This window comes from Giraffa tippelskirchi, chromosome 9, assembly GCF_054371585.1.
Source record: "Giraffa tippelskirchi isolate mGirTip1 chromosome 9, T2T-mGirTip1v1.2.pri, whole genome shotgun sequence".
In the NCBI taxonomy this organism is placed as follows: domain Eukaryota; kingdom Metazoa; phylum Chordata; class Mammalia; order Artiodactyla; family Giraffidae; genus Giraffa; species Giraffa tippelskirchi.
The window spans coordinates 150,962,955-150,978,275 of record NC_137283.1 but is presented as its reverse complement, the minus strand read 5'-3'; the positions used below and the strand labels follow the sequence as shown (position 1 = coordinate 150,978,275).

General features: G+C 39.0%; 1 protein-coding gene across 2 annotated transcripts in view; it reads right to left on the bottom strand.

The window, feature by feature from the left end:
• Window positions 1-15,321, bottom strand: part of PLEKHG1 (pleckstrin homology and RhoGEF domain containing G1) — a 253,513-nt gene that overhangs the window by 172,275 nt on the left and 65,917 nt on the right. For both annotated transcript variants that reach the window (XM_081530225.1, XM_081530224.1), the window contains exon 2: window positions 11,381-11,439. The gene's annotated coding sequence lies outside the window, so the exon portion shown is untranslated. The remainder of the gene's footprint in view (window positions 1-11,380; window positions 11,440-15,321) is intronic.

The following is a 15,321-nucleotide window of genomic DNA, read 5'->3' as shown; positions in this document are numbered from 1 at the left end:
GGCAACTGGCCACCCAGATGACCTGAACTGCTTTTCAGGTATAACACGGGTTAAACAGGCTCGGTTTGCCAGAGGACTTCCCATGCATAGCTTTATGTCTAATGAGGAAAAAATACACTCTGAAATATTTTTCAAGTGAACTGTTTGGAAAACAACCCTGGCTTAAATTGAAGATTGCCTGCATGTAACATATGTTGTGTATACACATGGTTTTACTGACTGAATCCTAACTGGTCCCCAGTCTTTCCCTACAGAATTTGAGTTTTGACTGTTCAAATAGTCTTGAAAATGTTTGAATTTTAAAAATTTTCTTTGGGAAGTTCATTTTGCTAAGAGAGGGATCTTGCTGGATCCCAACAGAGGTGCGTGCAGAGTCAGCCTGCACCTCTACACCTTCTGGGGTTTTATCTAGCATCGCCTCCCAGAAGGACAAGGGAGAGGAGGGCACAGTGCAGAGAATGCAGTGACTGGGGTATTCCACCGCTGGGGGACGTGCTTTCCAACCCTTCACCCCATCGCCTGACCCGAGAAGGAAGAAGGCCACTCCCCTGGGAAGTTTTCTTCCAAAGGATCTCACGCAGTTCAGTTTCACGACTTTAAGCCTGCAGACCAGGGAGACTTTTTTTCCTTAAGTAAATATTTTGACAAATAACTTTTCCTTATAGGCAAAATGTTGCCCAAATTAGTAGTACACATTTTTTTTTTTAAGTTTTTTTTGTTTTTTGTTTTTTTTGGTTTTATTTTTTTTATTTTTATTTTTTTTAATAAATTTATTTATTTTAGTTGGGGACTAATTACTTTACAATATTGTAATAGTTTTTGCCATACATTGACATGAATCAGCCATGGGTTTACATGTGTTCCCCTTCCTGGACCCCCCACCCTCCTCCCTCCCCATCCCATCCCTCTGGGTCATCCCATTGCCCCGGCCCTGAGCCCTTGTCTCATGCATCGAACATGGAATACACATTTTGTTCAGAAATAAACTTTGCAAACGCATTTAAATGTGACTTCAGGATGGAACACATACCTTGGGAGGTGAAACTTGCCTACAATGTGTTTCAAATGGTTACGTCACCAACACTTATATTTGGAAGGAGGAGATCCCCAAACCTCCAGTTAAAATGCTAAAGTATGGAGTTTTAAAAACTGGCTCTGAACATGGGGTGACTAAATAAAGCTAAAAGACCCATAATTAACAGAATGTTTCCTTCAGTTTTAAAGTGCCACCACGTTTTTGTCTCTGAAACAGATCCCTGACTCTTCCTCAGGCTTATTTTACAGCAACAATCTCCCCACCAGACACTCCCAGTGGAAAACATGGCCAGGAAGGGAGAAAAAGTTATTGAGACTGAAGAGGCAATGAAGAAAAATGAAAATCTGCCCAAGAAAAAAAAGTTAGGCCTAGAAAATAATAGTTTTGAAAAAAATTACAATATTTCCTAACTTGGAGGTACTCTAAGAAAATAAAACATGTATATATATATATACAGTCATGTTTTAAGATTGTTCACTGTTTAATAGACAGGTTTATTACAAGTGCTGGATAGTAAGATTTCTTGGAGCTTCAAAGTTTACTCTGCAATATACCTGACATTCAGAACTACAAACCCTGGTGGCTCAGTGATAAAGAATCTTCATGCCAGTGCAGGAGATGTGGGTTCCATCCCTGAGTCAGGAAGATACCCTGGAGAAGGAAATAGCAACCCACTCCAGTATTGTTGCCTGGGAATCCCATGGACCAAGGAGCCTGGTGGGCTACAGTCCATGGGGTTGCAAAAAGTCAGACACAACTAAGTGACTGAGCACTGAGCATCTTTGTACTTAAAAACAGTTATTGATTTCACATGAATATATGTGAAGTTTCTTAATTTTGAATCAAAAAAGTTTGTGAGCAGTTGGCTACATATCAGGCACCAGGCAATATATCACATGCATTAGACCTCATCCTGCCTTTGAACTACTTCAGTCCATTAGAGCAGGAATTAACAACTCTCAAGAAGGCATTTCAAGAAGGATTTTTAAGACCACAAAGCAGTGTCCAGAGGCACTACATAATTAAAATTGCTAAATGAATTGTTCGGAGGCTAACTGACATAGGAGGAGGCAGATAAAATCAGGCCGGAGTCACTTATAAAAGAAGGAGGAATTTGAACTGAGTTTAAGAGGAAAGATAAGGTCCAGATAACAGTATTACTGCGACTGCCCTCCAGCTCCATTTGAGAGCCTGCCAGACTCTCACTATAGCTGGCATTGTATATGCACTCCCAACAGCTAACCTGAAGTGAGTTTACCGTCATGATTTTACAGATGATGATGGCAAAAAAGTTGCCCACGGCCTCCCAGGAAAGAGATGAGCAGTGAAACATACCCAGGTCAAACTGACCCCGAGCCCACTGTGTTCCCCTCCCACAGACTACAAGGAGTGGAGACAGTTTTGGGTGGCAGAAAATACACTTTTCTAGAACAGTTGACTTAAAGACAGAATGAAAAAACAGGTCAGAGTTTTTGGAGCAAGCAACAATGCATCATTGTGAATTTTAGACTAGACACCTGACATAATTAATCCAGGCCTGTGCGTGGACAAGGCTGGAGGAGAGACTGAACTGGAGGTTCATGAATTTGGAAAAAACAGAAAGAGAATCTGGCTCCTCTGCGCAGAGGTGGTACCACGGAGGCACATGGCGTGGCTAGGCTAGGCAGTATCTCGAACTCCAGGGCAGCAGAAAAGACAGTGGACTTGAAATTGAACTTAGATATTTATAATTCATCCCGCTTCTAAAACCGCTGGTTGTGTGACTTTGGTTGATGACTAAAATTTCTGAGAACTTCAGTCTCCTAACTTGTGAAGATCAATTCATGATGATAACTGCACAAAACTAAAAGGGTGAAACAAAAAAAGTGCAGTGTGTAGCACATGGGAAGTTATCAGATGTTCATTTTTTCCCCTCTATGAAGTGTGTGGAAATGGAAAAGAAGGGATGAGATAGGAAGAGAAGTAAGTTTACTGAGATCTGGTGACAACTTAGATATGGGGTAGTGGGGAGGAAGGGAGAGAGATGTCAGGTGTGTACTTGAAATGATAAGCCTGCACAAAAATATCTTCATTTTCTTCAAATAGGAGTTAAAAGGTAGTCTTAGAAATAAGTGACCTCAGAGGTGACTGGGAGATCCCCAATTGAAAACAATCTGAGAAGAGTTAGAAATGAAACAGAGGGCTTAGAGAGAGAAGGGAAACCGAAGAAAAAGGATTTGGTGATCATTTGTCGAAGAGCCTGGTTGCTATAATGTTCCATTTATGAGGACTTGTGAAATTGCTAAACTCTGTTTTTCTTTGAATGACTATGCTTTATAAATCAAAGGAATATATATGAAGTTACAACATTTTAAGAAACCCAATCCCACACATTTTAAGACAAAGAATATTAAAAGAAAATACTCTACTTAATACAGGACTTAAGATCAATTGCAACAGCCAGGCTTTCAACTGAAAACACAATGACTGCTTTAATACCCGACTTAACTCTCAAAAGTCTTTATCACAAATGTAATCTTTCTCAAGAATACGGCTTTCCGCGTGGCACAGGAAAGGCACAATGCTATAAGGCAATAAAACAATAAAACACAGACTTCTATAAGTATGCATACCTTGGAAAATGCAACTGAAACAGCGATAGTTGGAATCTGGCACGAGACAGGAAGCCAGGGGCCCAGACAGAGGCAGAGGAGATGTCGGTTTTACTCAGTCGACATGAATACAGACCTTGATCACCTAAAGCAATGGTGGATCATTCTGCTGTACGGATTCCTAAGCACGGTGACTCTGGCCCAGTGCTTCTACAAGTTTCTCAAATATTACAACTGTCTGCTCCAGACACTGGGTTCATTATCTACAGCTGCCGAAAACAGATCTGGCATCACTGAATGCATCTGGTTCTTTTGACATTCTATGTGACGGCCTTTCTGTGCCTATTAGATGGCCCCTTGACAAGCTGCAAACAGACCTATCCAAGGATCATCGTCAGTGGCAGATGCTAAAAACATGAGACCTTCAATAACCCTCCATGATCCCACACTTCATGGGGACAGGCTATACTATCTGGTTTCTAAAACACAACAATTATCTTGCACCCAGCTTCAGAGCAAGCGAATAACTTGTTAACCTCTGTATATCTAAAGTATAGCTTTGAAACACACAAAGAAAAACTGATAGAACTAAAAGAAAATGTCAACAATCCACTCATACAATTAAGCTCCAAAACAGCTCCCTCAGAAAATGACAGGTCAAATAAAGAAAAAGTTCAATAAGGATTTTGATGACTTGAATAACAATGAAATCATTTTGATTTAATTGATATCTTTGTACCCAACAGAAAATAAGCATTATTTTCAAAGACATGGGACATTCACGTGAGAAGTACATCTCTTCAGATCACATTTCTAAGATTTTTGGTACTCTAAATTTCTCTTATTACTTTTTAATTGCATACTGCTTCATAGAAATGTTACACTTTTAAGTGTTTTACCTTCTCTGACTCACTTTGCAACCTTTCCAAGGATAGAAGCCTTGTCTTCTTGCCTTTGTACCCTCTCAATACTTAGCACTCTACACAAAGTAGGCGTTCATTTATAAAATGATCACCCTAAAACAGATCACTTTTAATGATGTATCAATAACAACCTATGCTAAATAACTTCATGCTACTTCTCTTCCAATAAGGAGTCCATCAGAATCTATCAAATGTTATTAAGTTGGAAGTAGTTTAACAGCAAAAGATTTAAAGAAACTTTCTTACACATTAGAATTTCAGAACACTGAATGTCATCTTTTGCTGATCCCTGAGCCAATGGCTTATGCTTGTATCTGACTCTTTGAGATCCTTTGGACTGTAGCCCACCAGGCTCTTCTGTCCATGGGATTTTTCAGGCAAGAATACTGGAGTGGGTTTCCCTTTCCTCCTCCAGGGGATCTTTCCAACTCAGGGATCAAACCCAAGTCTCTTGTGTCTCTTGCATTGCAGGCGGATTCTTTACCACTGAGCCATCAGGGAAGCCCAATGGCTTAGCTAAATGCTTCAAGATGCTTCACAAGTTGTATGCATGGAACATACAGGGGAGAGAAGAAGAGGGGGGAACCCCTCACGAGCATACTCAAGGGCTGCCTCCATTACTGGTTATCCAGGTGGAGCTCTTGGAGTCATCGTACAGAGTTTTGTGCTCCAAATATCTTCCTTGGATCCTCCTACTGAGACAGGTTGCAGTTATGGCTTCAATTCATCTATATTTCTTCCTATAACCCTATAACCCATTTGTGGGTTTGTTAGTCACTTCCTCTTTCCATACTAAATCGGCATTCAGTATCAGGAGCCTGGCAGGCTACAGTCCATAGGGTCGCACAGAGTCAGATACCACTGAAGCGACTTAGCACTCAGCACACACGCACGCACAAGCTACCTTCCACATAACAACACAGTAATAGGTCAAAAAACTAGCAGGCGGGGCAGGGGGCTTTGAGGAAGGAGGAGGTATTCTGTTTCAGTAAGTTTGGGAACTTTGTCTTAAAGACTCTGCAGGAAAAGGAATTATTAACCTTGCTTAAATCCCAAACCTACGTGACCATGAAGACCCCCTTCCCATCCCTGTTTTTGACAGAAACCTATTACCATAATTTCACATAGTATCCTGAGAATCCTCTTATGCTTAATGCCAAGAATGGGAACTAGTTCCTCATTCCAAAAGTCATCCCTTCATAAGAAAACAAATACTTTTTTTTTAAACTTACATCATTTTTCTCTCAAAAATGGTTGGGGATTTCCCTTCATACTTTTCATAGCTAAAATGAAAAATCTACAATGAGGAGGTCTTCTTCCTTCACCCCTCCTCCCCACAAAAGGGGGTCTAATCTCCCTACAAGCTTAAGGTATGCAAACTTCTAGAAGATATTTTAAACTAAAAAAAAATTTTTAGTTATAGCAATTTCATATAAAATTTACCATCTTAACCATTTTTAAGCATACAGTTCAGCAGTGGTAAGTACATTTACACTGTTATGCAACCCATCTCTGGAACTCTTCAAAGGAGATATTTTTTAATAGAGGAAGAGGTGCCCAGAGTCAGAGAGTCTTTCTCTATGTCTTTCTGAATGTGTAATCTTGTGCCACATGGGCTCATGTGCTATATTTTTGTAACCACTACATTGGTTATAATACTTTTAATCTTTGATTATACATTTAAAAATTATTTTCATGACACCTCCATGTTAAGAGATAATCAGGGTAGTTTGCAATGGAAGAAACTTAAGGAAGGCATCTCAATGACTTTTTAAAGATCCCACTGCATTCAGCTGTTGTCCTCAAACTGTGCCAAGAATTGTACCAGATGGGTGTATTATTAGCAATGACTCGCTCAATATAATGAGTTATTTGTTCTTAATGTCAATCATTTATGCTGCAGTCACTGATAATGCTTCTATTAGCTGCCTTCCGACAAATCTATCAGCCCTAAGTAAAACGCTTCCAGGGATCTGAAACCATGCGTAAGGTCACTTACAGGGCTGTGAAAATCCCCAGATAGAGATGGAAGAAACCAGAGTGATGTTTACACCCTCCAGACAAGAACATGACCACATAGTTGGGTTCAGAAAATGCTAGCAAGAACTGTAAAGATCAGGATGTCCCGAGCACCCCAGAGCCTGGAGTGTACCTTGGAACATTTAATTGGCATCTCTCAGCTCCTTGGGCAGTTCTCTGCTGTGTGCTCCTCCCTCCATCCCTGATACCCTTTCATCAAGAATCAGGGTAGATGAAACCCTGGACAAGAAGGCACCAATAATAAAAGGTGTGGGCAAGTTTATTCAGGGAAAAAGCACGTTTATATGAGTATCAGTACATACATATTTTCTTGGTGGTATTTCAAAGATAACGTAGTCTTTGTTAAAATTTATTTTATTGATGTATAGCTGATTTACAATGTTGTGTTGATTTCTGCTGTATAGCAAAGTGATTCAGTTATGCATATACCCACATGCTTTTTTGTATTCTTTTCTGTTATGGTTTATCACAGGATATTAAATAAGCTTCCTGTGCTAAACAGTAGGACTTTGCTGTTTATCCATCCTATATACAATAGCTGGCATCAAAGACATAGTCTTGAAGCAGAATAACAGACACACGTACACATACACGTACACATACACATACACATGTCATACCAAGGGAAAAAAACTTAGGGTCAAAAAACTGCAAAATAGGCCTATATTCCTCTGATACTTCAAAAATTTCTGTAAATTAGGATTACCTAACCAAATACTACTAATTCAGGTCAGTTGATTCCTTCTGTTTACACCTCCAGACTATGTTTTTCAACAGCTGAAGACAGCAGAGCTTCTCACTAGATTTCTCTCACTTTCCTAGATTAATTTGATCAATTGGTACCCAATGGCATCCTCTGGCTTGCTACCTGGAGAGAACAGCTCATATCTATAGCTGGTGGGTAACACACTGGTAGATCATTATTATAGTGATGTACTATATACATTTTTGTTCACATGCCCAGATACTTGCTAATCTAAGAACTAGAGGTTTTGCAGTTTACTTACATACCTCAAACAATTTCAGAACACTTCAGAGATATAACATGACTTTTGAGGGGAGGGGGTTATCAATTTTAATATATATATTTACATTTAAAATAAATAATTGTTTTATAAACACAGGGGTACTTTTTTCTTTTGGAGGGCTAGAAAAAGGGAGCATGTGGAGTGACCTGGACCAGCCTGAGACCAGCATGGGGTAAGAGGAATCTAGGGGGACACCAAGGTGGAGGAGGCCATCAGAATAACTTTTCTGTTGTTGTTTTAAGAAATTCTAGAAAAGTAAAAATGTTCCTTCTAACCCAACTATTTTTGTGAAAGGGTTAAACCATGCTGGGCTGGATGAATCACAAGCTAAAATCAAGATTGGAGAAATATCAACAACCTCAGATACACAGATGATACCACTTTAACGGCAGAAAGTGAAGAGGAACTAAAGAGCCTCTTGATGAGGGTGATAGAGGAGAGTGAAAAACCTGGCTTGAAACTCAACATTCAAAGAACTAAGACCATGGCATCCAATCCCACCACTTCATGGCAAATAGATAGGGAAGAAGTGGAAACAGTGACAGATTTTATTTTCTTGGCCTCCAAAATCACTGCAGATGGAAACTGCAGCCATGAAATTAAAAGATACTGGCTTCTTGGAAGAAAAACTATGACAAACCTAGACAGTGTATTAAAAAGCAGAGACATTACTTTGCCGACAAAGGTCTGTATAGCCAAAGCTATGTTTTTTCCAGCAGTCATGTACAGATGTGAAAGTTGGACCATAAAAAAGGCTGAGTGCCAAAGAATTGATGCTTTCACACTGTGGTGCTGGAGAAGACTCTTGAGAGCCCCTTGGACTGCAAGGAGATCAAACCAGTCAATCCTAAAGGAAATCAATCTTGAATATTCACTGGAAGGACTGATGCTGAAGCTCCAATACTTTGGCCACCTGATTTGAAGAAACGAATCATTGGAAAAGACCCTGATGCTGGGAAAGATTGAGGCCAGGAGGAGAAGGGGACAACAGAGGATGAGATGGTTGGATGGCATCATCAACTTAATGGACATGAATTTGAGCAAACTCCGGGAGATTATGAAGGACAGGGAAGCCTGGCGTGCTGTAGTCCATGGGGTCGCAAAGAGTCAGACATGACTTAGCTATCAAACCACAAAACTGAGTCTGGAGATGGAGGCTGATAATGCAGGGTCACCCATCTCTCTGGGCACTGAGGATGGGGCCCTTCCAGCATCTGATCACCACAGTTGTTACCTCAAACCAGAGATCTGGAGCCCTAGTCCTCTAGAGGGAGAAACATGACTTTTCTAAAGAAGGAAATTAGCTCATTCAATCTTTTAGCAAACGTTTGGGCTTCCCTGATGTCTGGCTTTTTCTAGAGTCTGTACCAATAAGCAAAACATGCAAAGACCTGGCTCTCAGGGAGCTTTTGTCTGACTGGGTACCAATTCTGCAAAAGAAGTTCATCAGACATTCAACACGCTTACTTTAAATCAAAGTGAACACACATTTTGCAGGCAAAAAAAAAAAACAAAACCCTTGTCCAGAATGGGACCAAAGAATCCTGAGCTAGTCTCTCTTTCCCTTCCCTTATTTTCCATATGATATTACAAAGCTAACAGAAAATCAGTGGATCTCTCAGAGGAGAAAATATTTATTTTATTCTAGGCAAACATCATGGAAAACCACAGCTACCTAACCTCACAAGATGTCATTTCTTTCTTTGGAGACAGACCATGTATCTCTCTCTGATGAGCATACAAGTCTGTGATAAGTTCATTTACAGAGAAGGTAATCATTTCTGTAAAAGAAATGATTATTTCTCTTCAAAAAAAAGAAAAAAAAGTATTCAAAAGACTGAATTGGTCACAAATATAGACCTGACTGCGACCTCGGTAGGGGCACGTGATGACTCTCTTGGGTTCTGGGCACTCTGGCCTTTTCCTCCATAAAAGAGAATATTAAAAATTTCATTTTATGACTCCATTGGTATAAAAAAATATAATCCAGGCTGGGTTTGTTATTTTATATTCCAGGCTTCCTTGATAGCTTAGATGGTAAAAAATCCGCCAGCCAATGCAGGAGACCAGGGTTCTGTCCCTGAGTTGGGATGATCCCCTAGAGAAGGGAATGGTAACCCAATCCAGTATTCTTGCCTGGGAAATCCCATGGACAAGGGAGCCTGGCAGGCTATTCTATTCATCTGGGGGGAAAGAATTAAAATTAAAACATTTTCATGAGCCACTAAAAGTATCATAGCCCCAAGCACTGTGTGTAATAGATAAGTCAACCTTGTACCTCAGACTCTTGATTTTTAAACTACTCAGAATTCTAATCATACATTAGACAAAAAAACTCTTTTCTTGCCAGGAATGAAGATCTGTGGTAAGAAAACCATTGTTTTACCAGCTAACAAAACATCAATGAACTCTAAACTCCAACACATGCCAAGGACATCTTTATTCCATTAAAATATCGTTTGTCTTTGTAATAATTTGAGTACCTCAAGAAGCATAATGCAATGTATTAAATATTCATGATTCCAATAAAGCATGATCATTTGCTAACTAAAGGCAAACTCTAACCCCTTGCTGTACTTATGCTTTAAATTTATTTTTATTTTACTGTTTGGTTAAAAAAAAAAAAGGCCTGGTGTAAAATTGAAAGTACAAAAGAAAAAAATAATCCAGAGTAAAAATGATAATGCTTATCAGGACTGAGTGTCTTCACATATTTCTTTCACTCTAGTAATTATTTAATATGGAAATGAAAAATGTCAATTCAACATTTCAAGTCTTGAAAATAGTTTATAATGTGGTCTGACTATGATAAATTAAAGGACTTAGAAAAGGAGAAACAGAATAAAATAATGCCGAGACCTTTTAAGAGGGATATATCTCCTTTCCTTTCCCTTTTACTATTCAGTGTGGTTGTCAAGTACTGCCATTACAAAATTAGATTGAGATTTTAAATCTTAAAGAAAAGAGAGACACTTAAAAAGAACAGGAAGAACTTTTCTGTCCAATGAAAAGCATTTAAAATACTACATAAAAGAGTGACTCATTAACAGTAGGGAGCCAAGGGGAAGAAACGACTCCAATTTGGGTCACACTGTGGTCATGTATGGATGTGAGAGCTGGACGGTGAAGAAAGCTGAGCGCCGCAGAATTGATGCTTTTGAACTGTGGTGTTGGAGAAGACTCTTGAGAGTCCCTTGGACTGCAAGGAGATCCAATCAATCCATCCTAAAGGAGCTCAATCCTGGGTGTTCATTGAAAGGATTGATGTTGAAGCTGAAACTCCAATACTTTGGCCACATCATGCGAAGAGTTGACTCATTGGAAAAGACCCTAATGCTGGGTAGGATTGGGGGCAGGAGGAGAAGGGGACGACAGAGGATGAGATGGTTGGATGGCATCACCGACTCGATGGACATGGGTTTGGGTAAACTCCGGGAGTTGGTGATGGACAGAGAGGCCTGGCGTGCTGCAATTCATGGGGTCGCAAAGGGTTGGACACGACTGAGCGACTGAACTGAACTGAAGGTTTTCTTTTCCTGACCCCATTTTTATTCTTCACCTATGTATTTTGAAATATGAATTTTCTTTTGTATCTTATCCTTTGGTTATAGTTGTTATTTCATCTTACAAAACAGTTTAAAAACAACAAGAAAAATTTTGCTCACAGAGGGTACGTATATGAAAATACCTAACAAACTCATGAATTTATTAATCTTTTAGCGCATTTCATACTCAAGTGGCAAAAAAATGAAAGCAGCTCACTTTTATGGTTGAAGCCTTTCCGATGTCTTCATCCACCAACTCTTCACATCTGTTTCCACCTGGAGGAGAAACACAAAGATAAATTGCTTTTTCCTTAAATGTTACTTTTCCAGAATGATTTCAGTGGAATATGGAAGAAACATCTGGGTCAATTTTAAGTGGCAAAAGAAGACTGGATTTAAAAAAAAAAACAACATAATTTTCCTAGGAAAATGCCACATCTATGGGCTTCCCAGTTGGTCAGTGGTTAAAAAAAAAAAAAAAAAAAAAAATCTTCCTGCCAATGTAGGAGACGCAGGAGATGTGGGTTGGATCCTGGTTGGGGAGATCCCAGGGGAGGAAAGGGCAATCCATTTAAGTATCCTTGCCTGGGAAATCCCATGGATTGACAGAAGAGCCTAGCAGGCTACAGTCCATGGGGCTGCAAAGGGCTGGACGTGACTGAACACAGCACAGCATGCTACTGGTCTATAATGGACCAATAGCAATAATCAACAATTTAGTTTTAAAAAATCCCAGAGGGTGTGGTGTTAGAAAGGCACTGATGTCCAGTCCTTGATTTTTCCTTTCCTTTGAAATACTCAGAAAATTTTTAAAAAGACTAGAATTTTCAACAGCAATAAAAACTAAATTCAATGACTTGCCAGAAGCAAAAAGCATTTCCTGTACCAGGAAGAGAGATGAAACTCCAAGAAGCAGAAGGAGAATGGATGATTTCACTCAGTCTCAACTCAGTAAGATAATATTCTCAGCCTCAATAAGATAGTACTCTTATCTCTGAAACCCAAGTCCTCCACAGATGGGAACCACCTCCTAAGACCATGGTCACTCTATCCCTGGGTTCCTCTCTATGGCTGTATCCAATCATTCCTCTGTTTCCATCTTTGCAAAGTACCTGGGTGGGAAGGGAGAAGTTCATGGGGTGATGCTTAAATGGGATAAAATTGGGGATTGCTTTTCTTTCTTCTGGTCACTATTTTTGAAAAGAAAGAACCACAGAAAAACAAAATGTGCCTATAAGTGTATCAGGTACGTATCATCATGAACAAAAGCTACCTGAAAATATTTCCAGTCGACTGAGGGATGGTATGTGGACCATGAACGGAATTCCAGATGTTCAAGCTGGATTTAGAAAAGGCAGAGGAACCAGAGATCAAATTGCCAACATCCACTGGATCATCAAAAAAGCGATAGCGTTCCAAAAAAATATCTACTTCTGTTTTATTGACTATGCCAAAGCCTTTGCCTGTGTGGACCACAACAAACTGTGGAAAATTTTTCAAGAGATGGGAATACCAGACCATCTGACCTGCCTCCTGAGAAATCTGAATGCAAGTCAAGAAGCAACAGTTAGAACTAGAGATGGAACAAAAGACTGGTTCCAAATAGGGAAAGGAGTACATCAAGGCTGCATATTGTCACCCTGCTTATTTAACTTATATGCAGAGTACATCAATGAGAAATGCTGGACTGGATGAAGCACAAGCTGGAATCACGATTGCTGGGAGAAATATCAATAACTTCAGATATGCAGATGACATCACCCTTATGGCAGAAAGTGATGAAGAACTAAAGAGTCTCTTGATGAAAGTGAAAGAAGAAAGTAAAAAGTTGGCTTAAAACTCAACATTCAGAAAACTAAGATCACGGCATCCGGTCCCATCACTTCTTGGCAAATAGATGGGGAAACAATGGAAACAGTGACAGACTTTATTTTTAGGGGCTCAAAAAACACTGCAGATGGTGACTGCAGCCATGAAATTAAAAGATGCTTGCTTCTTGGGAGAAAAGTTATGACCAACCTAGACAGCATATTAAAAAGCAGAGACATTACTTTGCCAACAAAGGTCCGTCTAGTCAAAACTATAGTTTTTCCAGTAGTCATATGTGGATGTGAGAATTGGACTATAAAGAAAGCTGATACCGAAGAATTGATGCTTTTGAACTGTGGTGTTGGAGAAGACTCTTGAGAGTCCCTTGGACTGCAAGGACATCCAACCAGTCCATCCTAAAGGAAATCAGTCCTGAATATTCATTGGAAGGACTGATGTTGAAGTTGAAACTCCAATACTTTGGCCACCTGATGTGAAGAACTGACTCACTAGAAAAGACCTTGATGCTGGGAAAGATTGAAGGTGGGAGGAGAAGGGGATGACAGAGGATGAGATGGTTGGATGGCATCACTGACTCAATGGCTATGAGTTTCTGTAAGCTGAGGAGTTGGTGATGAACAGGGAAGCCTGGGGTATTGCAGTCTATGGGACCGCAAAGAGTCGGACACGACTGAGGGACTGAACTGAACTGAACTGAGGGATGAGTCGGACACGACTGAGGGACTGAACTGAACTGAACTGAGGGATGAATCCAAACAAAAGAGTGAAAAAGTAGTCATGTAGTAGCACAGGCAATAAGCATTAAAAGCAGTAAATAGGGAAAAAAGTGTGCTAATTACTCTAAAATACAGTCCAAGCAGAGTACAAACTTCAAATTTTTGAAAAAATGTGTAATAAAAACATTACTATAATAATTAAGCTCATCAAAGTCTGAAATTCTGGATCAGTCAATTTTCAATTTTTAAAAAAATTTTTTGCCTCATGGCATGTGGGATCTTAGTTCCCCAACAAGGGATTGAACCCACTCCCTCTGCACTGGAAGGAGGATTTTTAACCAACGCACCATCAGGGAAGTCCCTGAAATCCTGGATCATATTACGAAAAATGGGGAAATGAGTGGGGATAAATGGTAAAAGTGAGTTAATTTCATTTAATATGAAGAATAAGAAATGGAATTTTACTTGTGATACTAGTAACTTTATTTTTTTCCTATATTGGAGAGAACAAAGAAATAAACTACATATTCAATCTTAAGTTCAAAAATAGCAATAAATGTAGTATAGGAAAGGCAGAAGAAAATGCAGGAATTTGTGATTTCGTATTCAAAAAACAGTCACTGGTTCAATACAGAATGAAATATCTCATAAGACAGATTTCAGGCAAATCTAGTCTTAAAATCCAACATGAAACTTGAATTATTAGGAGAATATATCACAGACATGGAACAGATGATAAACTTAAGAATGCCATGTAAAAGGATCCTTGTGAATAAATTTGAACATTCCAGTGGAAACAGTTTTATAAGGTGCTATTTAATTATTAAAAACTGAACTAGAAACATAAAAGCTGAAAAGCTAAGAAATATAGTTTACTTCAAGGATTAGACAATTCCCAGGCTATATAAGAAAGTTTCAGGATATAAGACAAATGAGACTCCAGGCTGTTTGGTGAAGCTTATCAGATAACCTAACCTGATAAAACACAAAGAAGGAAAAAAGCAAGAGGCTTGTTTGACTTAGATAAATAAGATGGAAGAATGTCAAATAAAGTGCTCAGAACAGTCTATTCCTAGTATATTAAAATAATAACACAACAATATAAACTGGGCTTATTCTATAAATATTACATAAATAAATCTCTTATGCTCTATCAATAGGTCAAATCAACACATATTCCTAGTTTCAAAGATGACAAAACAGCATTTATACCTGATAATCTCTCAGTAATCTAGAAGCAGATCACCTACTGTGATTTTTAAAAGGATGTAAAACCAACAGACAACATTTTTGCTATAAAGTCAGAAATAAAATAAAAAGATGCTCACAAAGCATTAGTGAAAGAAATGAAAAGATCAAATACCACCATCAGCAGGTGAAAGGCTGAAAACAAGAAAACTATCTTTAAAAAATACTCCGTTGGATATAATAAAGGTGGCATCAGTTGATCTGAGATACATAAAAAGCAATGTTTTCTGTCCAGTGAAAGCAATGGCCAGTCACAAACAAATGAAAACAGAGATAATTTAAAAACAGATCGTATCAAAAAAAAATTATGCTTAAAGAACCTATATAGAAAATGTTTAGGGAAATCTTCAGGACAATGGTTTCC